We start from the raw sequence: 23602 nt of genomic DNA, 5'->3' as shown, positions 1-23602 counted from the left end.
CAGACGCATTCGGACAGCGTATCCGCGCACATTTCGCATCCTTTGGCAAGAGTTGGGCGCCGTCGACGCAAGAGTACGCAGAGGACCGCGTTCTGGCGGCATTTTTAAGCAGTGCAGTGCAGGATTCAGCGTCTGCAGCATCTTTTCCACAGAATGCTACGGCGCTTGACGGCAGTCCCACTTTCCCTTGAGACATCTGCTCGGGAAGCAGCGTCAAGTTACCGCTGGCCCGGGCATCGGTGGTTCAGTGGTAGAATGCTCGCCTGCCACGCGGGCGGCCCGGGTTCGATTCCCGGCCGATGCATCATTTTGCTTTTCCCGCGATAATGCTGCCGCGTGGCTTGCGCGCTTGAGATGCACGATCCACAAGAACGTATAGCTGGATTCCCTTGAGAAGAACCGAGAACGCAGCACTCGCGGGTCCCCACTAGGACGCTCGCATCATGTTCTACAGACTAGCGTCGGCCTGGCCTCACAAGTTGCTGTGTCCCGGTGCCTCCGAGGCACTGAACTTTAACGACAAGGAGTGCTGCCTATCGTTGCCAACAGCTGCAGCAACACCGCAATCAACTGGGCCGGCAGTGCACGTGTAGCAACAGAACACGTTATCGAGGAAGTACAGTGTCTCTACGCCTAATATTGGGCAGGCTATTTACCCAGTTTCCAGGACAAGCGGTTCACCCGTGCCTCGGTAGCGCAGTAGGCAGCGCGTAAGTCTCATAATCTTAAGGTCGTGAGTTCGATCCTCACCCGGGGCATTTAATTTTCTGTGACTGATGGTGGTGCTGTAGCTAGGGCGCCAACGTATTTCTTGTTTGTTATCCACAACGCTTCAGCGGGAAAATGTTTACTTCCTGTTATTGCTACTTACAGCTTCCCTTTCCCTCTTCTCCCAGCAGAGCATGAAGCCAAAAGCATTGCTCTGCGACGTTTGAGGTGCGCGCCTTGCCAGTCAGTATGTGCAAAGATGCCCGCAAAGAGAGAGGGGCGCCGACGCGGCACTCGACACGAAATGCGACAAGCGACCGTACGAACGGTCTAACGGAACGGCCACATCCGGTGTGGTCTAGTGGCTAGGATACCTGGCTTTCACCCAGGAGGCCCGGGTTCGATTCCCGGTACCGGAACGGAATTTTTTCCACACGAATCGTGACAAGTTTGAGCTGTCCGAGCGGCCGTTTCCCGTCCTGCTCGCAATATAGCTACTGTTTCGTGACCGTCAGCAGAATATAGACTAGGGAAGCAGACACACGACGACCATAGAAATGGTGTATGGCTTCATGCCACCTGTTTCCAGCGTAGGGCTGAGCATCTGCATATGCCGAGGCCCGTTAGCTCAGTTGGTTAGAGCGTCGTGCTAATAACGCGAAGGTCGTGGGTTCGATCCCCCCACGGGCCACTACTCTTTTACTACTACGACAAGGCAGCGCCGATTTCAGCTGGCGAGTGTGATGACCAAAAGATCATCACCCTGCGTGGAAGTTGATAGAGGATCCGAACCCGACTCGTCGGGAAGCGCTACAGCATTCACTCGGCAATGGCCATAATATCTTGAATACACTGGTTCTCAGCCGATAAAGAGAAAATGAAAGAAAATGTCCGATTGCCGATGCGTAACAACTTTGGCCCTTGTTAGTACTTGGGCGGGTGAGCGCATGGGAACACAGGGCACTATTGGCACTTTTACTTCCTATTTTTGTTTCTCCTTTCTTTTCGGAGCTACAGCCCGATTCGGTCAGGGAGACGCCACCGTGAAATGAAGGGGGCGTGCTGTGTGTCCATCGCCTCGCCTCTCCTTACCTCTCTCAGTCGTTTCTCGTGCTTGTCGTTTTGATATAGGCCGATTTGAGAGCGTCAGCTCTCGCGTCAGCTGAGCAAAGTCGAGACAAGTCGAGACACACTAAGGGCTGGTGTGCAGCGAGTAAGAGGGCGAAAAAACAATAATTTAAGAGCGCGTGGCAAAAGTACTCATACGCGAAATTAAAAGCCTGCTGCGGTGGCCGGGAATCGAACCCGGATCAACTGCTTGGAAGGCAACTATGCTGACCATTACACCACCACCGCACAAGCGAGCGCCGCGCGTCCGCGCTGTGTCGGCTTCCCGCCAGTCGGCAGCGGCCGAAGGTGATCGTACCTGGCAGGCGCATTTCGAGGCGGGCTAGGGGAGCACATCCAGACGCATTCGGACAGCGTATCCGCGCACATTTCGCATCCTTTGGCAAGAGTTGGGCGCCGTCGACGCAAGAGTACGCAGAGGACCGCGTTCTGGCGGCATTTTTAAGCAGTGCAGTGCAGGATTCAGCGTCTGCAGCATCTTTTCCACAGAATGCTACGGCGCTTGACGGCAGTCCCACTTTCCCTTGAGACATCTGCTCGGGAAGCAGCGTCAAGTTACCGCTGGCCCGGGCATCGGTGGTTCAGTGGTAGAATGCTCGCCTGCCACGCGGGCGGCCCGGGTTCGATTCCCGGCCGATGCATCATTTTGCTTTTCCCGCGATAATGCTGCCGCGTGGCTTGCGCGCTTGAGATGCACGATCCACAAGAACGTATAGCTGGATTCCCTTGAGAAGAACCGAGAACGCAGCACTCGCGGGTCCCCACTAGGACGCTCGCATCATGTTCTACAGACTAGCGTCGGCCTGGCCTCACAAGTTGCTGTGTCCCGGTGCCTCCGAGGCACTGAACTTTAACGACAAGGAGTGCTGCCTATCGTTGCCAACAGCTGCAGCAACACCGCAATCAACTGGGCCGGCAGTGCACGTGTAGCAACAGAACACGTTATCGAGGAAGTACAGTGTCTCTACGCCTAATATTGGGCAGGCTATTTACCCAGTTTCCAGGACAAGCGGTTCACCCGTGCCTCGGTAGCGCAGTAGGCAGCGCGTAAGTCTCATAATCTTAAGGTCGTGAGTTCGATCCTCACCCGGGGCATTTAATTTTCTGTGACTGATGGTGGTGCTGTAGCTAGGGCGCCAACGTATTTCTTGTTTGTTATCCACAACGCTTCAGCGGGAAAATGTTTACTTCCTGTTATTGCTACTTACAGCTTCCCTTTCCCTCTTCTCCCAGCAGAGCATGAAGCCAAAAGCATTGCTCTGCGACGTTTGAGGTGCGCGCCTTGCCAGTCAGTATGTGCAAAGATGCCCGCAAAGAGAGAGGGGCGCCGACGCGGCACTCGACACGAAATGCGACAAGCGACCGTACGAACGGTCTAACGGAACGGCCACATCCGGTGTGGTCTAGTGGCTAGGATACCTGGCTTTCACCCAGGAGGCCCGGGTTCGATTCCCGGTACCGGAACGGAATTTTTTCCACACGAATCGTGACAAGTTTGAGCTGTCCGAGCGGCCGTTTCCCGTCCTGCTCGCAATATAGCTACTGTTTCGTGACCGTCAGCAGAATATAGACTAGGGAAGCAGACACACGACGACCATAGAAATGGTGTATGGCTTCATGCCACCTGTTTCCAGCGTAGGGCTGAGCATCTGCATATGCCGAGGCCCGTTAGCTCAGTTGGTTAGAGCGTCGTGCTAATAACGCGAAGGTCGTGGGTTCGATCCCCCCACGGGCCACTACTCTTTTACTACTACGACAAGGCAGCGCCGATTTCAGCTGGCGAGTGTGATGACCAAAAGATCATCACCCTGCGTGGAAGTTGATAGAGGATCCGAACCCGACTCGTCGGGAAGCGCTACAGCATTCACTCGGCAATGGCCATAATATCTTGAATACACTGGTTCTCAGCCGATAAAGAGAAAATGAAAGAAAATGTCCGATTGCCGATGCGTAACAACTTTGGCCCTTGTTAGTACTTGGGCGGGTGAGCGCATGGGAACACAGGGCACTATTGGCACTTTTACTTCCTATTTTTGTTTCTCCTTTCTTTTCGGAGCTACAGCCCGATTCGGTCAGGGAGACGCCACCGTGAAATGAAGGGGGCGTGCTGTGTGTCCATCGCCTCGCCTCTCCTTACCTCTCTCAGTCGTTTCTCGTGCTTGTCGTTTTGATATAGGCCGATTTGAGAGCGTCAGCTCTCGCGTCAGCTGAGCAAAGTCGAGACAAGTCGAGACACACTAAGGGCTGGTGTGCAGCGAGTAAGAGGGCGAAAAAACAATAATTTAAGAGCGCGTGGCAAAAGTACTCATACGCGAAATTAAAAGCCTGCTGCGGTGGCCGGGAATCGAACCCGGATCAACTGCTTGGAAGGCAACTATGCTGACCATTACACCACCACCGCACAAGCGAGCGCCGCGCGTCCGCGCTGTGTCGGCTTCCCGCCAGTCGGCAGCGGCCGAAGGTGATCGTACCTGGCAGGCGCATTTCGAGGCGGGCTAGGGGAGCACATCCAGACGCATTCGGACAGCGTATCCGCGCACATTTCGCATCCTTTGGCAAGAGTTGGGCGCCGTCGACGCAAGAGTACGCAGAGGACCGCGTTCTGGCGGCATTTTTAAGCAGTGCAGTGCAGGATTCAGCGTCTGCAGCATCTTTTCCACAGAATGCTACGGCGCTTGACGGCAGTCCCACTTTCCCTTGAGACATCTGCTCGGGAAGCAGCGTCAAGTTACCGCTGGCCCGGGCATCGGTGGTTCAGTGGTAGAATGCTCGCCTGCCACGCGGGCGGCCCGGGTTCGATTCCCGGCCGATGCATCATTTTGCTTTTCCCGCGATAATGCTGCCGCGTGGCTTGCGCGCTTGAGATGCACGATCCACAAGAACGTATAGCTGGATTCCCTTGAGAAGAACCGAGAACGCAGCACTCGCGGGTCCCCACTAGGACGCTCGCATCATGTTCTACAGACTAGCGTCGGCCTGGCCTCACAAGTTGCTGTGTCCCGGTGCCTCCGAGGCACTGAACTTTAACGACAAGGAGTGCTGCCTATCGTTGCCAACAGCTGCAGCAACACCGCAATCAACTGGGCCGGCAGTGCACGTGTAGCAACAGAACACGTTATCGAGGAAGTACAGTGTCTCTACGCCTAATATTGGGCAGGCTATTTACCCAGTTTCCAGGACAAGCGGTTCACCCGTGCCTCGGTAGCGCAGTAGGCAGCGCGTAAGTCTCATAATCTTAAGGTCGTGAGTTCGATCCTCACCCGGGGCATTTAATTTTCTGTGACTGATGGTGGTGCTGTAGCTAGGGCGCCAACGTATTTCTTGTTTGTTATCCACAACGCTTCAGCGGGAAAATGTTTACTTCCTGTTATTGCTACTTACAGCTTCCCTTTCCCTCTTCTCCCAGCAGAGCATGAAGCCAAAAGCATTGCTCTGCGACGTTTGAGGTGCGCGCCTTGCCAGTCAGTATGTGCAAAGATGCCCGCAAAGAGAGAGGGGCGCCGACGCGGCACTCGACACGAAATGCGACAAGCGACCGTACGAACGGTCTAACGGAACGGCCACATCCGGTGTGGTCTAGTGGCTAGGATACCTGGCTTTCACCCAGGAGGCCCGGGTTCGATTCCCGGTACCGGAACGGAATTTTTTCCACACGAATCGTGACAAGTTTGAGCTGTCCGAGCGGCCGTTTCCCGTCCTGCTCGCAATATAGCTACTGTTTCGTGACCGTCAGCAGAATATAGACTAGGGAAGCAGACACACGACGACCATAGAAATGGTGTATGGCTTCATGCCACCTGTTTCCAGCGTAGGGCTGAGCATCTGCATATGCCGAGGCCCGTTAGCTCAGTTGGTTAGAGCGTCGTGCTAATAACGCGAAGGTCGTGGGTTCGATCCCCCCACGGGCCACTACTCTTTTACTACTACGACAAGGCAGCGCCGATTTCAGCTGGCGAGTGTGATGACCAAAAGATCATCACCCTGCGTGGAAGTTGATAGAGGATCCGAACCCGACTCGTCGGGAAGCGCTACAGCATTCACTCGGCAATGGCCATAATATCTTGAATACACTGGTTCTCAGCCGATAAAGAGAAAATGAAAGAAAATGTCCGATTGCCGATGCGTAACAACTTTGGCCCTTGTTAGTACTTGGGCGGGTGAGCGCATGGGAACACAGGGCACTATTGGCACTTTTACTTCCTATTTTTGTTTCTCCTTTCTTTTCGGAGCTACAGCCCGATTCGGTCAGGGAGACGCCACCGTGAAATGAAGGGGGCGTGCTGTGTGTCCATCGCCTCGCCTCTCCTTACCTCTCTCAGTCGTTTCTCGTGCTTGTCGTTTTGATATAGGCCGATTTGAGAGCGTCAGCTCTCGCGTCAGCTGAGCAAAGTCGAGACAAGTCGAGACACACTAAGGGCTGGTGTGCAGCGAGTAAGAGGGCGAAAAAACAATAATTTAAGAGCGCGTGGCAAAAGTACTCATACGCGAAATTAAAAGCCTGCTGCGGTGGCCGGGAATCGAACCCGGATCAACTGCTTGGAAGGCAACTATGCTGACCATTACACCACCACCGCACAAGCGAGCGCCGCGCGTCCGCGCTGTGTCGGCTTCCCGCCAGTCGGCAGCGGCCGAAGGTGATCGTACCTGGCAGGCGCATTTCGAGGCGGGCTAGGGGAGCACATCCAGACGCATTCGGACAGCGTATCCGCGCACATTTCGCATCCTTTGGCAAGAGTTGGGCGCCGTCGACGCAAGAGTACGCAGAGGACCGCGTTCTGGCGGCATTTTTAAGCAGTGCAGTGCAGGATTCAGCGTCTGCAGCATCTTTTCCACAGAATGCTACGGCGCTTGACGGCAGTCCCACTTTCCCTTGAGACATCTGCTCGGGAAGCAGCGTCAAGTTACCGCTGGCCCGGGCATCGGTGGTTCAGTGGTAGAATGCTCGCCTGCCACGCGGGCGGCCCGGGTTCGATTCCCGGCCGATGCATCATTTTGCTTTTCCCGCGATAATGCTGCCGCGTGGCTTGCGCGCTTGAGATGCACGATCCACAAGAACGTATAGCTGGATTCCCTTGAGAAGAACCGAGAACGCAGCACTCGCGGGTCCCCACTAGGACGCTCGCATCATGTTCTACAGACTAGCGTCGGCCTGGCCTCACAAGTTGCTGTGTCCCGGTGCCTCCGAGGCACTGAACTTTAACGACAAGGAGTGCTGCCTATCGTTGCCAACAGCTGCAGCAACACCGCAATCAACTGGGCCGGCAGTGCACGTGTAGCAACAGAACACGTTATCGAGGAAGTACAGTGTCTCTACGCCTAATATTGGGCAGGCTATTTACCCAGTTTCCAGGACAAGCGGTTCACCCGTGCCTCGGTAGCGCAGTAGGCAGCGCGTAAGTCTCATAATCTTAAGGTCGTGAGTTCGATCCTCACCCGGGGCATTTAATTTTCTGTGACTGATGGTGGTGCTGTAGCTAGGGCGCCAACGTATTTCTTGTTTGTTATCCACAACGCTTCAGCGGGAAAATGTTTACTTCCTGTTATTGCTACTTACAGCTTCCCTTTCCCTCTTCTCCCAGCAGAGCATGAAGCCAAAAGCATTGCTCTGCGACGTTTGAGGTGCGCGCCTTGCCAGTCAGTATGTGCAAAGATGCCCGCAAAGAGAGAGGGGCGCCGACGCGGCACTCGACACGAAATGCGACAAGCGACCGTACGAACGGTCTAACGGAACGGCCACATCCGGTGTGGTCTAGTGGCTAGGATACCTGGCTTTCACCCAGGAGGCCCGGGTTCGATTCCCGGTACCGGAACGGAATTTTTTCCACACGAATCGTGACAAGTTTGAGCTGTCCGAGCGGCCGTTTCCCGTCCTGCTCGCAATATAGCTACTGTTTCGTGACCGTCAGCAGAATATAGACTAGGGAAGCAGACACACGACGACCATAGAAATGGTGTATGGCTTCATGCCACCTGTTTCCAGCGTAGGGCTGAGCATCTGCATATGCCGAGGCCCGTTAGCTCAGTTGGTTAGAGCGTCGTGCTAATAACGCGAAGGTCGTGGGTTCGATCCCCCCACGGGCCACTACTCTTTTACTACTACGACAAGGCAGCGCCGATTTCAGCTGGCGAGTGTGATGACCAAAAGATCATCACCCTGCGTGGAAGTTGATAGAGGATCCGAACCCGACTCGTCGGGAAGCGCTACAGCATTCACTCGGCAATGGCCATAATATCTTGAATACACTGGTTCTCAGCCGATAAAGAGAAAATGAAAGAAAATGTCCGATTGCCGATGCGTAACAACTTTGGCCCTTGTTAGTACTTGGGCGGGTGAGCGCATGGGAACACAGGGCACTATTGGCACTTTTACTTCCTATTTTTGTTTCTCCTTTCTTTTCGGAGCTACAGCCCGATTCGGTCAGGGAGACGCCACCGTGAAATGAAGGGGGCGTGCTGTGTGTCCATCGCCTCGCCTCTCCTTACCTCTCTCAGTCGTTTCTCGTGCTTGTCGTTTTGATATAGGCCGATTTGAGAGCGTCAGCTCTCGCGTCAGCTGAGCAAAGTCGAGACAAGTCGAGACACACTAAGGGCTGGTGTGCAGCGAGTAAGAGGGCGAAAAAACAATAATTTAAGAGCGCGTGGCAAAAGTACTCATACGCGAAATTAAAAGCCTGCTGCGGTGGCCGGGAATCGAACCCGGATCAACTGCTTGGAAGGCAACTATGCTGACCATTACACCACCACCGCACAAGCGAGCGCCGCGCGTCCGCGCTGTGTCGGCTTCCCGCCAGTCGGCAGCGGCCGAAGGTGATCGTACCTGGCAGGCGCATTTCGAGGCGGGCTAGGGGAGCACATCCAGACGCATTCGGACAGCGTATCCGCGCACATTTCGCATCCTTTGGCAAGAGTTGGGCGCCGTCGACGCAAGAGTACGCAGAGGACCGCGTTCTGGCGGCATTTTTAAGCAGTGCAGTGCAGGATTCAGCGTCTGCAGCATCTTTTCCACAGAATGCTACGGCGCTTGACGGCAGTCCCACTTTCCCTTGAGACATCTGCTCGGGAAGCAGCGTCAAGTTACCGCTGGCCCGGGCATCGGTGGTTCAGTGGTAGAATGCTCGCCTGCCACGCGGGCGGCCCGGGTTCGATTCCCGGCCGATGCATCATTTTGCTTTTCCCGCGATAATGCTGCCGCGTGGCTTGCGCGCTTGAGATGCACGATCCACAAGAACGTATAGCTGGATTCCCTTGAGAAGAACCGAGAACGCAGCACTCGCGGGTCCCCACTAGGACGCTCGCATCATGTTCTACAGACTAGCGTCGGCCTGGCCTCACAAGTTGCTGTGTCCCGGTGCCTCCGAGGCACTGAACTTTAACGACAAGGAGTGCTGCCTATCGTTGCCAACAGCTGCAGCAACACCGCAATCAACTGGGCCGGCAGTGCACGTGTAGCAACAGAACACGTTATCGAGGAAGTACAGTGTCTCTACGCCTAATATTGGGCAGGCTATTTACCCAGTTTCCAGGACAAGCGGTTCACCCGTGCCTCGGTAGCGCAGTAGGCAGCGCGTAAGTCTCATAATCTTAAGGTCGTGAGTTCGATCCTCACCCGGGGCATTTAATTTTCTGTGACTGATGGTGGTGCTGTAGCTAGGGCGCCAACGTATTTCTTGTTTGTTATCCACAACGCTTCAGCGGGAAAATGTTTACTTCCTGTTATTGCTACTTACAGCTTCCCTTTCCCTCTTCTCCCAGCAGAGCATGAAGCCAAAAGCATTGCTCTGCGACGTTTGAGGTGCGCGCCTTGCCAGTCAGTATGTGCAAAGATGCCCGCAAAGAGAGAGGGGCGCCGACGCGGCACTCGACACGAAATGCGACAAGCGACCGTACGAACGGTCTAACGGAACGGCCACATCCGGTGTGGTCTAGTGGCTAGGATACCTGGCTTTCACCCAGGAGGCCCGGGTTCGATTCCCGGTACCGGAACGGAATTTTTTCCACACGAATCGTGACAAGTTTGAGCTGTCCGAGCGGCCGTTTCCCGTCCTGCTCGCAATATAGCTACTGTTTCGTGACCGTCAGCAGAATATAGACTAGGGAAGCAGACACACGACGACCATAGAAATGGTGTATGGCTTCATGCCACCTGTTTCCAGCGTAGGGCTGAGCATCTGCATATGCCGAGGCCCGTTAGCTCAGTTGGTTAGAGCGTCGTGCTAATAACGCGAAGGTCGTGGGTTCGATCCCCCCACGGGCCACTACTCTTTTACTACTACGACAAGGCAGCGCCGATTTCAGCTGGCGAGTGTGATGACCAAAAGATCATCACCCTGCGTGGAAGTTGATAGAGGATCCGAACCCGACTCGTCGGGAAGCGCTACAGCATTCACTCGGCAATGGCCATAATATCTTGAATACACTGGTTCTCAGCCGATAAAGAGAAAATGAAAGAAAATGTCCGATTGCCGATGCGTAACAACTTTGGCCCTTGTTAGTACTTGGGCGGGTGAGCGCATGGGAACACAGGGCACTATTGGCACTTTTACTTCCTATTTTTGTTTCTCCTTTCTTTTCGGAGCTACAGCCCGATTCGGTCAGGGAGACGCCACCGTGAAATGAAGGGGGCGTGCTGTGTGTCCATCGCCTCGCCTCTCCTTACCTCTCTCAGTCGTTTCTCGTGCTTGTCGTTTTGATATAGGCCGATTTGAGAGCGTCAGCTCTCGCGTCAGCTGAGCAAAGTCGAGACAAGTCGAGACACACTAAGGGCTGGTGTGCAGCGAGTAAGAGGGCGAAAAAACAATAATTTAAGAGCGCGTGGCAAAAGTACTCATACGCGAAATTAAAAGCCTGCTGCGGTGGCCGGGAATCGAACCCGGATCAACTGCTTGGAAGGCAACTATGCTGACCATTACACCACCACCGCACAAGCGAGCGCCGCGCGTCCGCGCTGTGTCGGCTTCCCGCCAGTCGGCAGCGGCCGAAGGTGATCGTACCTGGCAGGCGCATTTCGAGGCGGGCTAGGGGAGCACATCCAGACGCATTCGGACAGCGTATCCGCGCACATTTCGCATCCTTTGGCAAGAGTTGGGCGCCGTCGACGCAAGAGTACGCAGAGGACCGCGTTCTGGCGGCATTTTTAAGCAGTGCAGTGCAGGATTCAGCGTCTGCAGCATCTTTTCCACAGAATGCTACGGCGCTTGACGGCAGTCCCACTTTCCCTTGAGACATCTGCTCGGGAAGCAGCGTCAAGTTACCGCTGGCCCGGGCATCGGTGGTTCAGTGGTAGAATGCTCGCCTGCCACGCGGGCGGCCCGGGTTCGATTCCCGGCCGATGCATCATTTTGCTTTTCCCGCGATAATGCTGCCGCGTGGCTTGCGCGCTTGAGATGCACGATCCACAAGAACGTATAGCTGGATTCCCTTGAGAAGAACCGAGAACGCAGCACTCGCGGGTCCCCACTAGGACGCTCGCATCATGTTCTACAGACTAGCGTCGGCCTGGCCTCACAAGTTGCTGTGTCCCGGTGCCTCCGAGGCACTGAACTTTAACGACAAGGAGTGCTGCCTATCGTTGCCAACAGCTGCAGCAACACCGCAATCAACTGGGCCGGCAGTGCACGTGTAGCAACAGAACACGTTATCGAGGAAGTACAGTGTCTCTACGCCTAATATTGGGCAGGCTATTTACCCAGTTTCCAGGACAAGGGGTTCACCCGTGCCTCGGTAGCGCAGTAGGCAGCGCGTAAGTCTCATAATCTTAAGGTCGTGAGTTCGATCCTCACCCGGGGCATTTAATTTTCTGTGACTGATGGTGGTGCTGTAGCTAGGGCGCCAACGTATTTCTTGTTTGTTATCCACAACGCTTCAGCGGGAAAATGTTTACTTCCTGTTATTGCTACTTACAGCTTCCCTTTCCCTCTTCTCCCAGCAGAGCATGAAGCCAAAAGCATTGCTCTGCGACGTTTGAGGTGCGCGCCTTGCCAGTCAGTATGTGCAAAGATGCCCGCAAAGAGAGAGGGGCGCCGACGCGGCACTCGACACGAAATGCGACAAGCGACCGTACGAACGGTCTAACGGAACGGCCACATCCGGTGTGGTCTAGTGGCTAGGATACCTGGCTTTCACCCAGGAGGCCCGGGTTCGATTCCCGGTACCGGAACGGAATTTTTTCCACACGAATCGTGACAAGTTTGAGCTGTCCGAGCGGCCGTTTCCCGTCCTGCTCGCAATATAGCTACTGTTTCGTGACCGTCAGCAGAATATAGACTAGGGAAGCAGACACACGACGACCATAGAAATGGTGTATGGCTTCATGCCACCTGTTTCCAGCGTAGGGCTGAGCATCTGCATATGCCGAGGCCCGTTAGCTCAGTTGGTTAGAGCGTCGTGCTAATAACGCGAAGGTCGTGGGTTCGATCCCCCCACGGGCCACTACTCTTTTACTACTACGACAAGGCAGCGCCGATTTCAGCTGGCGAGTGTGATGACCAAAAGATCATCACCCTGCGTGGAAGTTGATAGAGGATCCGAACCCGACTCGTCGGGAAGCGCTACAGCATTCACTCGGCAATGGCCATAATATCTTGAATACACTGGTTCTCAGCCGATAAAGAGAAAATGAAAGAAAATGTCCGATTGCCGATGCGTAACAACTTTGGCCCTTGTTAGTACTTGGGCGGGTGAGCGCATGGGAACACAGGGCACTATTGGCACTTTTACTTCCTATTTTTGTTTCTCCTTTCTTTTCGGAGCTACAGCCCGATTCGGTCAGGGAGACGCCACCGTGAAATGAAGGGGGCGTGCTGTGTGTCCATCGCCTCGCCTCTCCTTACCTCTCTCAGTCGTTTCTCGTGCTTGTCGTTTTGATATAGGCCGATTTGAGAGCGTCAGCTCTCGCGTCAGCTGAGCAAAGTCGAGACAAGTCGAGACACACTAAGGGCTGGTGTGCAGCGAGTAAGAGGGCGAAAAAACAATAATTTAAGAGCGCGTGGCAAAAGTACTCATACGCGAAATTAAAAGCCTGCTGCGGTGGCCGGGAATCGAACCCGGATCAACTGCTTGGAAGGCAACTATGCTGACCATTACACCACCACCGCACAAGCGAGCGCCGCGCGTCCGCGCTGTGTCGGCTTCCCGCCAGTCGGCAGCGGCCGAAGGTGATCGTACCTGGCAGGCGCATTTCGAGGCGGGCTAGGGGAGCACATCCAGACGCATTCGGACAGCGTATCCGCGCACATTTCGCATCCTTTGGCAAGAGTTGGGCGCCGTCGACGCAAGAGTACGCAGAGGACCGCGTTCTGGCGGCATTTTTAAGCAGTGCAGTGCAGGATTCAGCGTCTGCAGCATCTTTTCCACAGAATGCTACGGCGCTTGACGGCAGTCCCACTTTCCCTTGAGACATCTGCTCGGGAAGCAGCGTCAAGTTACCGCTGGCCCGGGCATCGGTGGTTCAGTGGTAGAATGCTCGCCTGCCACGCGGGCGGCCCGGGTTCGATTCCCGGCCGATGCATCATTTTGCTTTTCCCGCGATAATGCTGCCGCGTGGCTTGCGCGCTTGAGATGCACGATCCACAAGAACGTATAGCTGGATTCCCTTGAGAAGAACCGAGAACGCAGCACTCGCGGGTCCCCACTAGGACGCTCGCATCATGTTCTACAGACTAGCGTCGGCCTGGCCTCACAAGTTGCTGTGTCCCGGTGCCTCCGAGGCACTGAACTTTAACGACAAGGAGTGCTGCCTATCGTTGCCAACAGCTGCAGCAACACCGCAATCAACTGGGCCGGCAGTGCACGTGTAGCAACAGAACACGTTATCGAGGAAGTACAGTGTCTCTACGCCTAATATTGGGCAGGCTATTTACCCAGTTTCCAGGACAAGCGGTTCACCCGTGCCTCGGTAGCGCAGTAGGCAGCGCGTAAGTCTCATAATCTTAAGGTCGTGAGTTCGATCCTCACCCGGGGCATTTAATTTTCTGTGACTGATGGTGGTGCTGTAGCTAGGGCGCCAACGTATTTCTTGTTTGTTATCCACAACGCTTCAGCGGGAAAATGTTTACTTCCTGTTATTGCTACTTACAGCTTCCCTTTCCCTCTTCTCCCAGCAGAGCATGAAGCCAAAAGCATTGCTCTGCGACGTTTGAGGTGCGCGCCTTGCCAGTCAGTATGTGCAAAGATGCCCGCAAAGAGAGAGGGGCGCCGACGCGGCACTCGACACGAAATGCGACAAGCGACCGTACGAACGGTCTAACGGAACGGCCACATCCGGTGTGGTCTAGTGGCTAGGATACCTGGCTTTCACCCAGGAGGCCCGGGTTCGATTCCCGGTACCGGAACGGAATTTTTTCCACACGAATCGTGACAAGTTTGAGCTGTCCGAGCGGCCGTTTCCCGTCCTGCTCGCAATATAGCTACTGTTTCGTGACCGTCAGCAGAATATAGACTAGGGAAGCAGACACACGACGACCATAGAAATGGTGTATGGCTTCATGCCACCTGTTTCCAGCGTAGGGCTGAGCATCTGCATATGCCGAGGCCCGTTAGCTCAGTTGGTTAGAGCGTCGTGCTAATAACGCGAAGGTCGTGGGTTCGATCCCCCCACGGGCCACTACTCTTTTACTACTACGACAAGGCAGCGCCGATTTCAGCTGGCGAGTGTGATGACCAAAAGATCATCACCCTGCGTGGAAGTTGATAGAGGATCCGAACCCGACTCGTCGGGAAGCGCTACAGCATTCACTCGGCAATGGCCATAATATCTTGAATACACTGGTTCTCAGCCGATAAAGAGAAAATGAAAGAAAATGTCCGATTGCCGATGCGTAACAACTTTGGCCCTTGTTAGTACTTGGGCGGGTGAGCGCATGGGAACACAGGGCACTATTGGCACTTTTACTTCCTATTTTTGTTTCTCCTTTCTTTTCGGAGCTACAGCCCGATTCGGTCAGGGAGACGCCACCGTGAAATGAAGGGGGCGTGCTGTGTGTCCATCGCCTCGCCTCTCCTTACCTCTCTCAGTCGTTTCTCGTGCTTGTCGTTTTGATATAGGCCGATTTGAGAGCGTCAGCTCTCGCGTCAGCTGAGCAAAGTCGAGACAAGTCGAGACACACTAAGGGCTGGTGTGCAGCGAGTAAGAGGGCGAAAAAACAATAATTTAAGAGCGCGTGGCAAAAGTACTCATACGCGAAATTAAAAGCCTGCTGCGGTGGCCGGGAATCGAACCCGGATCAACTGCTTGGAAGGCAACTATGCTGACCATTACACCACCACCGCACAAGCGAGCGCCGCGCGTCCGCGCTGTGTCGGCTTCCCGCCAGTCGGCAGCGGCCGAAGGTGATCGTACCTGGCAGGCGCATTTCGAGGCGGGCTAGGGGAGCACATCCAGACGCATTCGGACAGCGTATCCGCGCACATTTCGCATCCTTTGGCAAGAGTTGGGCGCCGTCGACGCAAGAGTACGCAGAGGACCGCGTTCTGGCGGCATTTTTAAGCAGTGCAGTGCAGGATTCAGCGTCTGCAGCATCTTTTCCACAGAATGCTACGGCGCTTGACGGCAGTCCCACTTTCCCTTGAGACATCTGCTCGGGAAGCAGCGTCAAGTTACCGCTGGCCCGGGCATCGGTGGTTCAGTGGTAGAATGCTCGCCTGCCACGCGGGCGGCCCGGGTTCGATTCCCGGCCGATGCATCATTTTGCTTTTCCCGCGATAATGCTGCCGCGTGGCTTGCGCGCTTGAGATGCACGATCCACAAGAACGTATAGCTGGATTCCCTTGAGAAGAACCGAGAACGCAGCACTCGCGGGTCCCCACTAGGACGCTCGCATCATGTTCTACAGACTAGCGTCGGCCTGGCCTCACAAGTTGCTGTGTCCCGGTGCCTCCGAGGCACTGAACTTTAACGACAAGGAGTGCTGCCTATCGTTGCCAACAGCTGCAGCAACACCGCAATCAACTGGGCCGGCAGTGCACGTGTAGCAACAGAACACGTTATCGAGGAAGTACAGTGTCTCTACGCCTAATATTGGGCAGGCTATTTACCCAGTTTCCAGGACAAGCGGTTCACCCGTGCCTCGGTAGCGCAGTAGGCAGCGCGTAAGTCTCATAATCTTAAGGTCGTGAGTTCGATCCTCACCCGGGGCATTTAATTTTCTGTGACTGATGGTGGTGCTGTAGCTAGGGCGCCAACGTATTTCTTGTTTGTTATCCACAACGCTTCAGCGGGAAAATGTTTACTTCCTGTTATTGCTACTTACAGCTTCCCTTTCCCTCTTCTCCCAGCAGAGCATGAAGCCAAAAGCATTGCTCTGCGACGTTTGAGGTGCGCGCCTTGCCAGTCAGTATGTGCAAAGATGCCCGCAAAGAGAGAGGGGCGCCGACGCGGCACTCGACACGAAATGCGACAAGCGACCGTACGAACGGTCTAACGGAACGGCCACATCCGGTGTGGTCTAGTGGCTAGGATACCTGGCTTTCACCCAGGAGGCCCGGGTTCGATTCCCGGTACCGGAACGGAATTTTTTCCACACGAATCGTGACAAGTTTGAGCTGTCCGAGCGGCCGTTTCCCGTCCTGCTCGCAATATAGCTACTGTTTCGTGACCGTCAGCAGAATATAGACTAGGGAAGCAGACACACGACGACCATAGAAATGGTGTATGGCTTCATGCCACCTGTTTCCAGCGTAGGGCTGAGCATCTGCATATGCCGAGGCCCGTTAGCTCAGTTGGTTAGAGCGTCGTGCTAATAACGCGAAGGTCGTGGGTTCGATCCCCCCACGGGCCACTACTCTTTTACTACTACGACAAGGCAGCGCCGATTTCAGCTGGCGAGTGTGATGACCAAAAGATCATCACCCTGCGTGGAAGTTGATAGAGGATCCGAACCCGACTCGTCGGGAAGCGCTACAGCATTCACTCGGCAATGGCCATAATATCTTGAATACACTGGTTCTCAGCCGATAAAGAGAAAATGAAAGAAAATGTCCGATTGCCGATGCGTAACAACTTTGGCCCTTGTTAGTACTTGGGCGGGTGAGCGCATGGGAACACAGGGCACTATTGGCACTTTTACTTCCTATTTTTGTTTCTCCTTTCTTTTCGGAGCTACAGCCCGATTCGGTCAGGGAGACGCCACCGTGAAATGAAGGGGGCGTGCTGTGTGTCCATCGCCTCGCCTCTCCTTACCTCTCTCAGTCGTTTCTCGTGCTTGTCGTTTTGATATAGGCCGATTTGAGAGCGTCAGCTCTCGCGTCAGCTGAGCAAAGTCGAGACAAGTCGAGACACACTAAGGGCTGGTGTGCAGCGAGTAAGAGGGCGAAAAAACAATAATTTAAGAGCGCGTGGCAAAAGTACTCATACGCGAAATTAAAAGCCTGCTGCGGTGGCCGGGAATCGAACCCGGATCAACTGCTTGGAAGGCAACTATGCTGACCATTACACCACCACCGCACAAGCGAGCGCCGCGCGTCCGCGCTGTGTCGGCTTCCCGCCAGTCGGCAGCGGCCGAAGGTGATCGTACCTGGCAGGCGCATTTCGAGGCGGGCTAGGGGAGCACATCCAGACGCATTCGGACAGCGTATCCGCGCACATTTCGCATCCTTTGGCAAGAGTTGGGCGCCGTCGACGCAAGAGTACGCAGAGGACCGCGTTCTGGCGGCATTTTTAAGCAGTGCAGTGCAGGATTCAGCGTCTGCAGCATCTTTTCCACAGAATGCTACGGCGCTTGACGGCAGTCCCACTTTCCCTTGAGACATCTGCTCGGGAAGCAGCGTCAAGTTACCGCTGGCCCGGGCATCGGTGGTTCAGTGGTAGAATGCTCGCCTGCCACGCGGGCGGCCCGGGTTCGATTCCCGGCCGATGCATCATTTTGCTTTTCCCGCGATAATGCTGCCGCGTGGCTTGCGCGCTTGAGATGCACGATCCACAAGAACGTATAGCTGGATTCCCTTGAGAAGAACCGAGAACGCAGCACTCGCGGGTCCCCACTAGGACGCTCGCATCATGTTCTACAGACTAGCGTCGGCCTGGCCTCACAAGTTGCTGTGTCCCGGTGCCTCCGAGGCACTGAACTTTAACGACAAGGAGTGCTGCCTATCGTTGCCAACAGCTGCAGCAACACCGCAATCAACTGGGCCGGCAGTGCACGTGTAGCAACAGAACACGTTATCGAGGAAGTACAGTGTCTCTACGCCTAATATTGGGCAGGCTATTTACCCAGTTTCCAGGACAAGCGGTTCACCCGTGCCTCGGTAGCGCAGTAGGCAGCGCGTAAGTCTCATAATCTTAAGGTCGTGAGTTCGATCCTCACCCGGGGCATTTAATTTTCTGTGACTGATGGTGGTGCTGTAGCTAGGGCGCCAACGTATTTCTTGTTTGTTATCCACAACGCTTCAGCGGGAAAATGTTTACTTCCTGTTATTGCTACTTACAGCTTCCCTTTCCCTCTTCTCCCAGCAGAGCATGAAGCCAAAAGCATTGCTCTGCGACGTTTGAGGTGCGCGCCTTGCCAGTCAGTATGTGCAAAGATGCCCGCAAAGAGAGAGGGGCGCCGACGCGGCACTCGACACGAAATGCGACAAGCGACCGTACGAACGGTCTAACGGAACGGACACATCCGGTGTGGTCTAGTGGCTAGGATACCTGGCTTTCACCCAGGAGGCCCGGGTTCGATTCCCGGTACCGGAACGGAATTTTTTCCACACGAATCGTGACAAGTTTGAGCTGTCCGAGCGGCCGTTTCCCGTCCTGCTCGCAATATAGCTACTGTTTCGTGACCGTCAGCAGAATATAGACTAGGGAAGCAGACACACGACGACCATAGAAATGGTGTATGGCTTCATGCCACCTGTTTCCAGCGTAGGGCTGAGCATCTGCATATGCCGAGTCCCGTTAGCTCAGTTGGTTAGAGCGTCGTGCTAATAACGCGAAGGTCGTGGGTTCGATCCCCCCACGGGCCACTACTCTTTTACTACTACGACAAGGCAGCGCCGATTTCAGCTGGCGAGTGTGATGACCAAAAGATCATCACCCTGCGTGGAAGTTGATAGAGGATCCGAACCCGACTCGTCGGGAAGCGCTACAGCATTCACTCGGCAATGGCCATAATATCTTGAATACACTGGTTCTCAGCCGATAAAGAGAAAATGAAAGAAAATGTCCGATTGCCGATGCGTAACAACTTTGGCCCTTGTTAGTACTTGGGCGGGTGAGCGCATGGGAACACAGGGCACTATTGGCACTTTTACTTCCTATTTTTGTTTCTCCTTTCTTTTCGGAGCTACAGCCCGATTCGGTCAGGGAGACGCCACCGTGAAATGAAGGGGGCGTGCTGTGTGTCCATCGCCTCGCCTCTCCTTACCTCTCTCAGTCGTTTCTCGTGCTTGTCGTTTTGATATAGGCCGATTTGAGAGCGTCAGCTCTCGCGTCAGCTGAGCAAAGTCGAGACAAGTCGAGACACACTAAGGGCTGGTGTGCAGCGAGTAAGAGGGCGAAAAAACAATAATTTAAGAGCGCGTGGCAAAAGTACTCATACGCGAAATTAAAAGCCTGCTGCGGTGGCCGGGAATCGAACCCGGATCAACTGCTTGGAAGGCAACTATGCTGACCATTACACCACCACCGCACAAGCGAGCGCCGCGCGTCCGCGCTGTGTCGGCTTCCCGCCAGTCGGCAGCGGCCGAAGGTGATCGTACCTGGCAGGCGCATTTCGAGGCGGGCTAGGGGAGCACATCCAGACGCATTCGGACAGCGTATCCGCGCACATTTCGCATCCTTTGGCAAGAGTTGGGCGCCGGCGACGCAAGAGTACGCAGAGGACCGCGTTCTGGCGGCATTTTTAAGCAGTGCAGTGCAGGATTCAGCGTCTGCAGCATCTTTTCCACAGAATGCTACGGCGCTTGACGGCAGTCCCACTTTCCCTTGAGACATCTGCTCGGGAAGCAGCGTCAAGTTACCGCTGGCAAGGGCATCGGTGGTTCAGTGGTAGAATGCTCGCCTGCCACGCGGGCGGCCCGGGTTCGATTCCCGGCCGATGCATCATTTTGCTTTTCCCGCGATAATGCTGCCGCGTGGCTTGCGCGCTTGAGATGCACGATCCACAAGAACGTATAGCTGGATTCCCTTGAGAAGAACCGAGAACGCAGCACTCGCGGGTCCCCACTAGGACGCTCGCATCATGTTCTACAGACTAGCGTCGGCCTGGCCTCACAAGTTGCTGTGTCCCGGTGCCTCCGAGGCACTGAACTTTAACGACAAGGAGTGCTGCCTATCGTTGCCAACAGCTGCAGCAACACCGCAATCAACTGGGCCGGCAGTGCACGTGTAGCAACAGAACACGTTATCGAGGAAGTACAATGTCTCTACGCCTAATATTGGGCAGGCTATTTACCCAGTTTCCAGGACAAGCGGTTCACCCGTGCCTCGGTAGCGCAGTAGGCAGCGCGTAAGTCTCATAATCTTAAGGTCGTGAGTTCGATCCTCACCCGGGGCATTTAATTTTCTGTGACTGATGGTGGTGCTGTAGCTAGGGCGCCAACGTATTTCTTGTTTGTTATCCACAACGCTTCAGCGGGAAAATGTTTACTTCCTGTTATTGCTACTTACAGCTTCCCTTTCCCTCTTCTCCCAGCAGAGCATGAAGCCAAAAGCATTGCTCTGCGACGTTTGAGGTGCGCGCCTTGCCAGTCAGTATGTGCAAAGATGCCCGCAAAGAGAGAGGGGCGCCGACGCGGCACTCGACACGAAATGCGACAAGCGACCGTACGAACGGTCTAACGGAACGGCCACATCCGGTGTGGTCTAGTGGCTAGGATACCTGGCTTTCACCCAGGAGGCCCGGGTTCGATTCCCGGTACCGGAACGGAATTTTTTCCACACGAATCGTGACAAGTTTGAGCTGTCCGAGCGGCCGTTTCCCGTCCTGCTCGCAATATAGCTACTGTTTCGTGACCGTCAGCAGAATATAGACTAGGGAAGCAGACACACGACGACCATAGAAATGGTGTATGGCTTCATGCCACCTGTTTCCAGCGTAGGGCTGAGCATCTGCATATGCCGAGGCCCGTTAGCTCAGTTGGTTAGAGCGTCGTGCTAATAACGCGAAGGTCGTGGGTTCGATCCCCCCACGGGCCACTACTCTTTTACTACTACGACAAGGCAGCGCCGATTTCAGCTGGCGAGTGTGATGACCAAAAGATCATCACCCTGCGTGGAAGTTGATAGAGGATCCGAACCCGACTCGTCGGGAAGCGCTACAGCATTCACTCGGCAATGGCCATAATATCTTGAATACACTGGTTCTCAGCCGATAAAGAGAAAATGAAAGAAAATGTCCGATTGCCGATGCGTAACAACTTTGGCCCTTGTTAGTACTTGGGCGGGTGAGCGCATGGGAACACAGGGCACTATTGGCACTTTTACTTCCTATTTTTGTTTCTCCTTTCTTTTCGGAGCTACAGCCCGATTCGGTCAGGGAGACGCCACCGTGAAATGAAGGGGGCGTGCTGTGTGTCCATCGCCTCGCCTCTCCTTACCTCTCTCAGTCGTTTCTCGTGCTTGTCGTTTTGATATAGGCCGATTTGAGAGCGTCAGCTCTCGCGTCAGCTGAGCAAAGTCGAGACAAGTCGAGACACACTAAGGGCTGGTGTGCAGCGAGTAAGAGGGCGAAAAAACAATAATTTAAGAGCGCGTGGCAAAAGTACTCATACGCGAAATTAAAAGCCTGCTGCGGTGGCCGGGAATCGAACCCGGATCAACTGCTTGGAAGGCAACTATGCTGACCATTACACCACCACCGCACAAGCGAGCGCCGCGCGTCCGCGCTGTGTCGGCTTCCCGCCAGTCGGCAGCGGCCGAAGGTGATCGTACCTGGCAGGCGCATTTCGAGGCGGGCTAGGGGAGCACATCCAGACGCATTCGGACAGCGTATCCGCGCACATTTCGCATCCTTTGGCAAGAGTTGGGCGCCGGCGACGCAAGAGTACGCAGAGGACCGCGTTCTGGCGGCATTTTTAAGCAGTGCAGTGCAGGATTCAGCGTCTGCAGCATCTTTTCCACAGAATGCTACGGCGCTTGACGGCAGTCCCACTTTCCCTTGAGACATCTGCTCGGGAAGCAGCGTCAAGTTACCGCTGGCCCGGGCATCGGTGGTTCAGTGGTAGAATGCTCGCCTGCCACGCGGGCGGCCCGGGTTCGATTCTCGGCCGATGCATCATTTTGCTTTTCCCGCGATAATGCTGCCGCGTGGCTTGCGCGCTTGAGATGCACGATCCACAAGAACGTATAGCTGGATTCCCTTGAGAAGAACCGAGAACGCAGCACTCGCGGGTCCCCACTAGGACGCTCGCATCATGTTCTACAGACTAGCGTCGGCCTGGCCTCACAAGTTGCTGTGTCCCGGTGCCTCCGAGGCACTGAACTTTAACGACAAGGAGTGCTGCCTATCGTTGCCAACAGCTGCAGCAACACCGCAATCAACTGGGCCGGCAGTGCACGTGTAGCAACAGAACACGTTATCGAGGAAGTACAGTGTCTCTACGCCTAATATTGGGCAGGCTATTTACCCAGTTTCCAGGACAAGCGGTTCACCCGTGCCTCGGTAGCGCAGTAGGCAGCGCGTAAGTCTCATAATCTTAAGGTCGTGAGTTCGATCCTCACCCGGGGCATTTAATTTTCTGTGACTGATGGTGGTGCTGTAGCTAGGGCGCCAACGTATTTCTTGTTTGTTATCCACAACGCTTCAGCGGGAAAATGTTTACTTCCTGTTATTGCTACTTACAGCTTCCCTTTCCCTCTTCTCCCAGCAGAGCATGAAGCCAAAAGCATTGCTCTGCGACGTTTGAGGTGCGCGCCTTGCCAGTCAGTATGTGCAAAGATGCCCGCAAAGAGAGAGGGGCGCCGACGCGGCACTCGACACGAAATGCGACAAGCGACCGTACGAACGGTCTAACGGAACGGCCACATCCGGTGTGGTCTAGTGGCTAGGATACCTGGCTTTCACCCAGGAGGCCCGGGTTCGATTCCCGGTACCGGAACGGAATTTTTTCCACACGAATCGTGACAAGTTTGAGCTGTCCGAGCGGCCGTTTCCCGTCCTGCTCGCAATATAGCTACTGTTTCGTGACCGTCAGCAGAATATAGACTAGGGAAGCAGACACACGACGACCATAGAAATGGTGTATGGCTTCATGCCACCTGTTTCCAGCGTAGGGCTGAGCATCTGCATATGCCGAGGCCCGTTAGCTCAGTTGGTTAGAGCGTCGTGCTAATAACGCGAAGGTCGTGGGTTCGATCCCCCCACGGGCCACTACTCTTTTACTACTACGACAAGGCAGCGCCGATTTCAGCTGGCGAGTGTGATGACCAAAAGATCATCACCCTGCGTGGAAGTTGATAGAGGATCCGAACCCGACTCGTCGGGAAGCGCTACAGCATTCACTCGGCAATGGCCATAATATCTTGAATACACTGGTTCTCAGCCGATAAAGAGAAAATGAAAGAAAATGTCCGATTGCCGATGCGTAACAACTTTGGCCCTTGTTAGTACTTGGGCGGGTGAGCGCATGGGAACACAGGGCACTATTGGCACTTTTACTTCCTATTTTTGTTTCTCCTTTCTTTTCGGAGCTACAGCCCGATTCGGTCAGGGAGACGCCACCGTGAAATGAAGGGGGCGTGCTGTGTGTCCATCGCCTCGCCTCTCCTTACCTCTCTCAGTCGTTTCTCGTGCTTGTCGTTTTGATATAGGCCGATTTGAGAGCGTCAGCTCTCGCGTCAGCT

General features: G+C 54.8%; 54 non-coding genes across 54 annotated transcripts; 44 read left to right on the top strand and 10 right to left on the bottom strand.

Moving 5' to 3' along the window:
* The first annotated feature begins 233 nt into the window (after window positions 1-233).
* Window positions 234-304, top strand: Trnag-gcc. The gene has a single exon. It is a non-coding gene; the product is annotated as a tRNA-Gly (tRNA).
* A 381-nt stretch (window positions 305-685) lies between these two features.
* On the top strand, window positions 686-758 carry Trnam-cau. The gene has a single exon. It is a non-coding gene; the product is annotated as a tRNA-Met (tRNA).
* A 297-nt stretch (window positions 759-1055) lies between these two features.
* Trnae-uuc lies at window positions 1056-1127 on the top strand. Its single transcript has one exon. It is a non-coding gene; the product is annotated as a tRNA-Glu (tRNA).
* Window positions 1128-1325: 198 nt separating this feature from the next.
* Window positions 1326-1399, top strand: Trnai-aau. The gene has a single exon. It is a non-coding gene; the product is annotated as a tRNA-Ile (tRNA).
* A 593-nt stretch (window positions 1400-1992) lies between these two features.
* Window positions 1993-2064, bottom strand: Trnag-ucc. Its single transcript has one exon. It is a non-coding gene; the product is annotated as a tRNA-Gly (tRNA).
* Window positions 2065-2406: 342 nt separating this feature from the next.
* Window positions 2407-2477, top strand: Trnag-gcc. The gene has a single exon. It is a non-coding gene; the product is annotated as a tRNA-Gly (tRNA).
* A 381-nt stretch (window positions 2478-2858) lies between these two features.
* On the top strand, window positions 2859-2931 carry Trnam-cau. The gene has a single exon. It is a non-coding gene; the product is annotated as a tRNA-Met (tRNA).
* Window positions 2932-3228: 297 nt separating this feature from the next.
* Trnae-uuc lies at window positions 3229-3300 on the top strand. Its single transcript has one exon. It is a non-coding gene; the product is annotated as a tRNA-Glu (tRNA).
* A 198-nt stretch (window positions 3301-3498) lies between these two features.
* Window positions 3499-3572, top strand: Trnai-aau. Its single transcript has one exon. It is a non-coding gene; the product is annotated as a tRNA-Ile (tRNA).
* A 593-nt stretch (window positions 3573-4165) lies between these two features.
* Window positions 4166-4237, bottom strand: Trnag-ucc. Its single transcript has one exon. It is a non-coding gene; the product is annotated as a tRNA-Gly (tRNA).
* Window positions 4238-4579: 342 nt separating this feature from the next.
* Trnag-gcc lies at window positions 4580-4650 on the top strand. The gene has a single exon. It is a non-coding gene; the product is annotated as a tRNA-Gly (tRNA).
* A 381-nt stretch (window positions 4651-5031) lies between these two features.
* Trnam-cau lies at window positions 5032-5104 on the top strand. The gene has a single exon. It is a non-coding gene; the product is annotated as a tRNA-Met (tRNA).
* Window positions 5105-5401: 297 nt separating this feature from the next.
* Trnae-uuc lies at window positions 5402-5473 on the top strand. Its single transcript has one exon. It is a non-coding gene; the product is annotated as a tRNA-Glu (tRNA).
* A 198-nt stretch (window positions 5474-5671) lies between these two features.
* Window positions 5672-5745, top strand: Trnai-aau. The gene has a single exon. It is a non-coding gene; the product is annotated as a tRNA-Ile (tRNA).
* Window positions 5746-6338: 593 nt separating this feature from the next.
* On the bottom strand, window positions 6339-6410 carry Trnag-ucc. Its single transcript has one exon. It is a non-coding gene; the product is annotated as a tRNA-Gly (tRNA).
* A 342-nt stretch (window positions 6411-6752) lies between these two features.
* Window positions 6753-6823, top strand: Trnag-gcc. The gene has a single exon. It is a non-coding gene; the product is annotated as a tRNA-Gly (tRNA).
* Window positions 6824-7204: 381 nt separating this feature from the next.
* On the top strand, window positions 7205-7277 carry Trnam-cau. Its single transcript has one exon. It is a non-coding gene; the product is annotated as a tRNA-Met (tRNA).
* Window positions 7278-7574: 297 nt separating this feature from the next.
* On the top strand, window positions 7575-7646 carry Trnae-uuc. The gene has a single exon. It is a non-coding gene; the product is annotated as a tRNA-Glu (tRNA).
* A 198-nt stretch (window positions 7647-7844) lies between these two features.
* Trnai-aau lies at window positions 7845-7918 on the top strand. Its single transcript has one exon. It is a non-coding gene; the product is annotated as a tRNA-Ile (tRNA).
* A 593-nt stretch (window positions 7919-8511) lies between these two features.
* Trnag-ucc lies at window positions 8512-8583 on the bottom strand. The gene has a single exon. It is a non-coding gene; the product is annotated as a tRNA-Gly (tRNA).
* A 342-nt stretch (window positions 8584-8925) lies between these two features.
* Window positions 8926-8996, top strand: Trnag-gcc. The gene has a single exon. It is a non-coding gene; the product is annotated as a tRNA-Gly (tRNA).
* Window positions 8997-9377: 381 nt separating this feature from the next.
* Trnam-cau lies at window positions 9378-9450 on the top strand. The gene has a single exon. It is a non-coding gene; the product is annotated as a tRNA-Met (tRNA).
* A 297-nt stretch (window positions 9451-9747) lies between these two features.
* Window positions 9748-9819, top strand: Trnae-uuc. Its single transcript has one exon. It is a non-coding gene; the product is annotated as a tRNA-Glu (tRNA).
* A 198-nt stretch (window positions 9820-10017) lies between these two features.
* Trnai-aau lies at window positions 10018-10091 on the top strand. The gene has a single exon. It is a non-coding gene; the product is annotated as a tRNA-Ile (tRNA).
* A 593-nt stretch (window positions 10092-10684) lies between these two features.
* Window positions 10685-10756, bottom strand: Trnag-ucc. The gene has a single exon. It is a non-coding gene; the product is annotated as a tRNA-Gly (tRNA).
* Window positions 10757-11098: 342 nt separating this feature from the next.
* On the top strand, window positions 11099-11169 carry Trnag-gcc. Its single transcript has one exon. It is a non-coding gene; the product is annotated as a tRNA-Gly (tRNA).
* A 381-nt stretch (window positions 11170-11550) lies between these two features.
* Window positions 11551-11623, top strand: Trnam-cau. The gene has a single exon. It is a non-coding gene; the product is annotated as a tRNA-Met (tRNA).
* A 297-nt stretch (window positions 11624-11920) lies between these two features.
* Window positions 11921-11992, top strand: Trnae-uuc. The gene has a single exon. It is a non-coding gene; the product is annotated as a tRNA-Glu (tRNA).
* A 198-nt stretch (window positions 11993-12190) lies between these two features.
* On the top strand, window positions 12191-12264 carry Trnai-aau. Its single transcript has one exon. It is a non-coding gene; the product is annotated as a tRNA-Ile (tRNA).
* A 593-nt stretch (window positions 12265-12857) lies between these two features.
* On the bottom strand, window positions 12858-12929 carry Trnag-ucc. Its single transcript has one exon. It is a non-coding gene; the product is annotated as a tRNA-Gly (tRNA).
* Window positions 12930-13271: 342 nt separating this feature from the next.
* On the top strand, window positions 13272-13342 carry Trnag-gcc. Its single transcript has one exon. It is a non-coding gene; the product is annotated as a tRNA-Gly (tRNA).
* A 381-nt stretch (window positions 13343-13723) lies between these two features.
* Trnam-cau lies at window positions 13724-13796 on the top strand. The gene has a single exon. It is a non-coding gene; the product is annotated as a tRNA-Met (tRNA).
* A 297-nt stretch (window positions 13797-14093) lies between these two features.
* Trnae-uuc lies at window positions 14094-14165 on the top strand. Its single transcript has one exon. It is a non-coding gene; the product is annotated as a tRNA-Glu (tRNA).
* A 198-nt stretch (window positions 14166-14363) lies between these two features.
* On the top strand, window positions 14364-14437 carry Trnai-aau. Its single transcript has one exon. It is a non-coding gene; the product is annotated as a tRNA-Ile (tRNA).
* A 593-nt stretch (window positions 14438-15030) lies between these two features.
* Trnag-ucc lies at window positions 15031-15102 on the bottom strand. Its single transcript has one exon. It is a non-coding gene; the product is annotated as a tRNA-Gly (tRNA).
* A 342-nt stretch (window positions 15103-15444) lies between these two features.
* Trnag-gcc lies at window positions 15445-15515 on the top strand. Its single transcript has one exon. It is a non-coding gene; the product is annotated as a tRNA-Gly (tRNA).
* A 381-nt stretch (window positions 15516-15896) lies between these two features.
* Window positions 15897-15969, top strand: Trnam-cau. The gene has a single exon. It is a non-coding gene; the product is annotated as a tRNA-Met (tRNA).
* Window positions 15970-16266: 297 nt separating this feature from the next.
* On the top strand, window positions 16267-16338 carry Trnae-uuc. The gene has a single exon. It is a non-coding gene; the product is annotated as a tRNA-Glu (tRNA).
* A 198-nt stretch (window positions 16339-16536) lies between these two features.
* On the top strand, window positions 16537-16610 carry Trnai-aau. The gene has a single exon. It is a non-coding gene; the product is annotated as a tRNA-Ile (tRNA).
* A 593-nt stretch (window positions 16611-17203) lies between these two features.
* Window positions 17204-17275, bottom strand: Trnag-ucc. The gene has a single exon. It is a non-coding gene; the product is annotated as a tRNA-Gly (tRNA).
* Window positions 17276-17617: 342 nt separating this feature from the next.
* On the top strand, window positions 17618-17688 carry Trnag-gcc. Its single transcript has one exon. It is a non-coding gene; the product is annotated as a tRNA-Gly (tRNA).
* A 381-nt stretch (window positions 17689-18069) lies between these two features.
* On the top strand, window positions 18070-18142 carry Trnam-cau. Its single transcript has one exon. It is a non-coding gene; the product is annotated as a tRNA-Met (tRNA).
* Window positions 18143-18439: 297 nt separating this feature from the next.
* Trnae-uuc lies at window positions 18440-18511 on the top strand. The gene has a single exon. It is a non-coding gene; the product is annotated as a tRNA-Glu (tRNA).
* A 198-nt stretch (window positions 18512-18709) lies between these two features.
* Window positions 18710-18783, top strand: Trnai-aau. Its single transcript has one exon. It is a non-coding gene; the product is annotated as a tRNA-Ile (tRNA).
* A 593-nt stretch (window positions 18784-19376) lies between these two features.
* Window positions 19377-19448, bottom strand: Trnag-ucc. Its single transcript has one exon. It is a non-coding gene; the product is annotated as a tRNA-Gly (tRNA).
* Window positions 19449-19790: 342 nt separating this feature from the next.
* Trnag-gcc lies at window positions 19791-19861 on the top strand. Its single transcript has one exon. It is a non-coding gene; the product is annotated as a tRNA-Gly (tRNA).
* Window positions 19862-20242: 381 nt separating this feature from the next.
* Trnam-cau lies at window positions 20243-20315 on the top strand. The gene has a single exon. It is a non-coding gene; the product is annotated as a tRNA-Met (tRNA).
* Window positions 20316-20612: 297 nt separating this feature from the next.
* Window positions 20613-20684, top strand: Trnae-uuc. The gene has a single exon. It is a non-coding gene; the product is annotated as a tRNA-Glu (tRNA).
* Window positions 20685-20882: 198 nt separating this feature from the next.
* On the top strand, window positions 20883-20956 carry Trnai-aau. Its single transcript has one exon. It is a non-coding gene; the product is annotated as a tRNA-Ile (tRNA).
* A 593-nt stretch (window positions 20957-21549) lies between these two features.
* Window positions 21550-21621, bottom strand: Trnag-ucc. The gene has a single exon. It is a non-coding gene; the product is annotated as a tRNA-Gly (tRNA).
* A 342-nt stretch (window positions 21622-21963) lies between these two features.
* Trnag-gcc lies at window positions 21964-22034 on the top strand. Its single transcript has one exon. It is a non-coding gene; the product is annotated as a tRNA-Gly (tRNA).
* Window positions 22035-22415: 381 nt separating this feature from the next.
* Trnam-cau lies at window positions 22416-22488 on the top strand. Its single transcript has one exon. It is a non-coding gene; the product is annotated as a tRNA-Met (tRNA).
* Window positions 22489-22785: 297 nt separating this feature from the next.
* Trnae-uuc lies at window positions 22786-22857 on the top strand. Its single transcript has one exon. It is a non-coding gene; the product is annotated as a tRNA-Glu (tRNA).
* A 198-nt stretch (window positions 22858-23055) lies between these two features.
* Window positions 23056-23129, top strand: Trnai-aau. Its single transcript has one exon. It is a non-coding gene; the product is annotated as a tRNA-Ile (tRNA).
* The last annotated feature ends 473 nt before the right edge of the window (window positions 23130-23602 follow it).

Source organism: Schistocerca americana, unplaced genomic scaffold, assembly GCF_021461395.2.
Source record: "Schistocerca americana isolate TAMUIC-IGC-003095 unplaced genomic scaffold, iqSchAmer2.1 HiC_scaffold_1046, whole genome shotgun sequence".
NCBI classification, from domain to species: Eukaryota; Metazoa; Arthropoda; class Insecta; order Orthoptera; family Acrididae; genus Schistocerca; species Schistocerca americana.
This window is presented reverse-complemented; position numbering and strand designations above follow the sequence as displayed.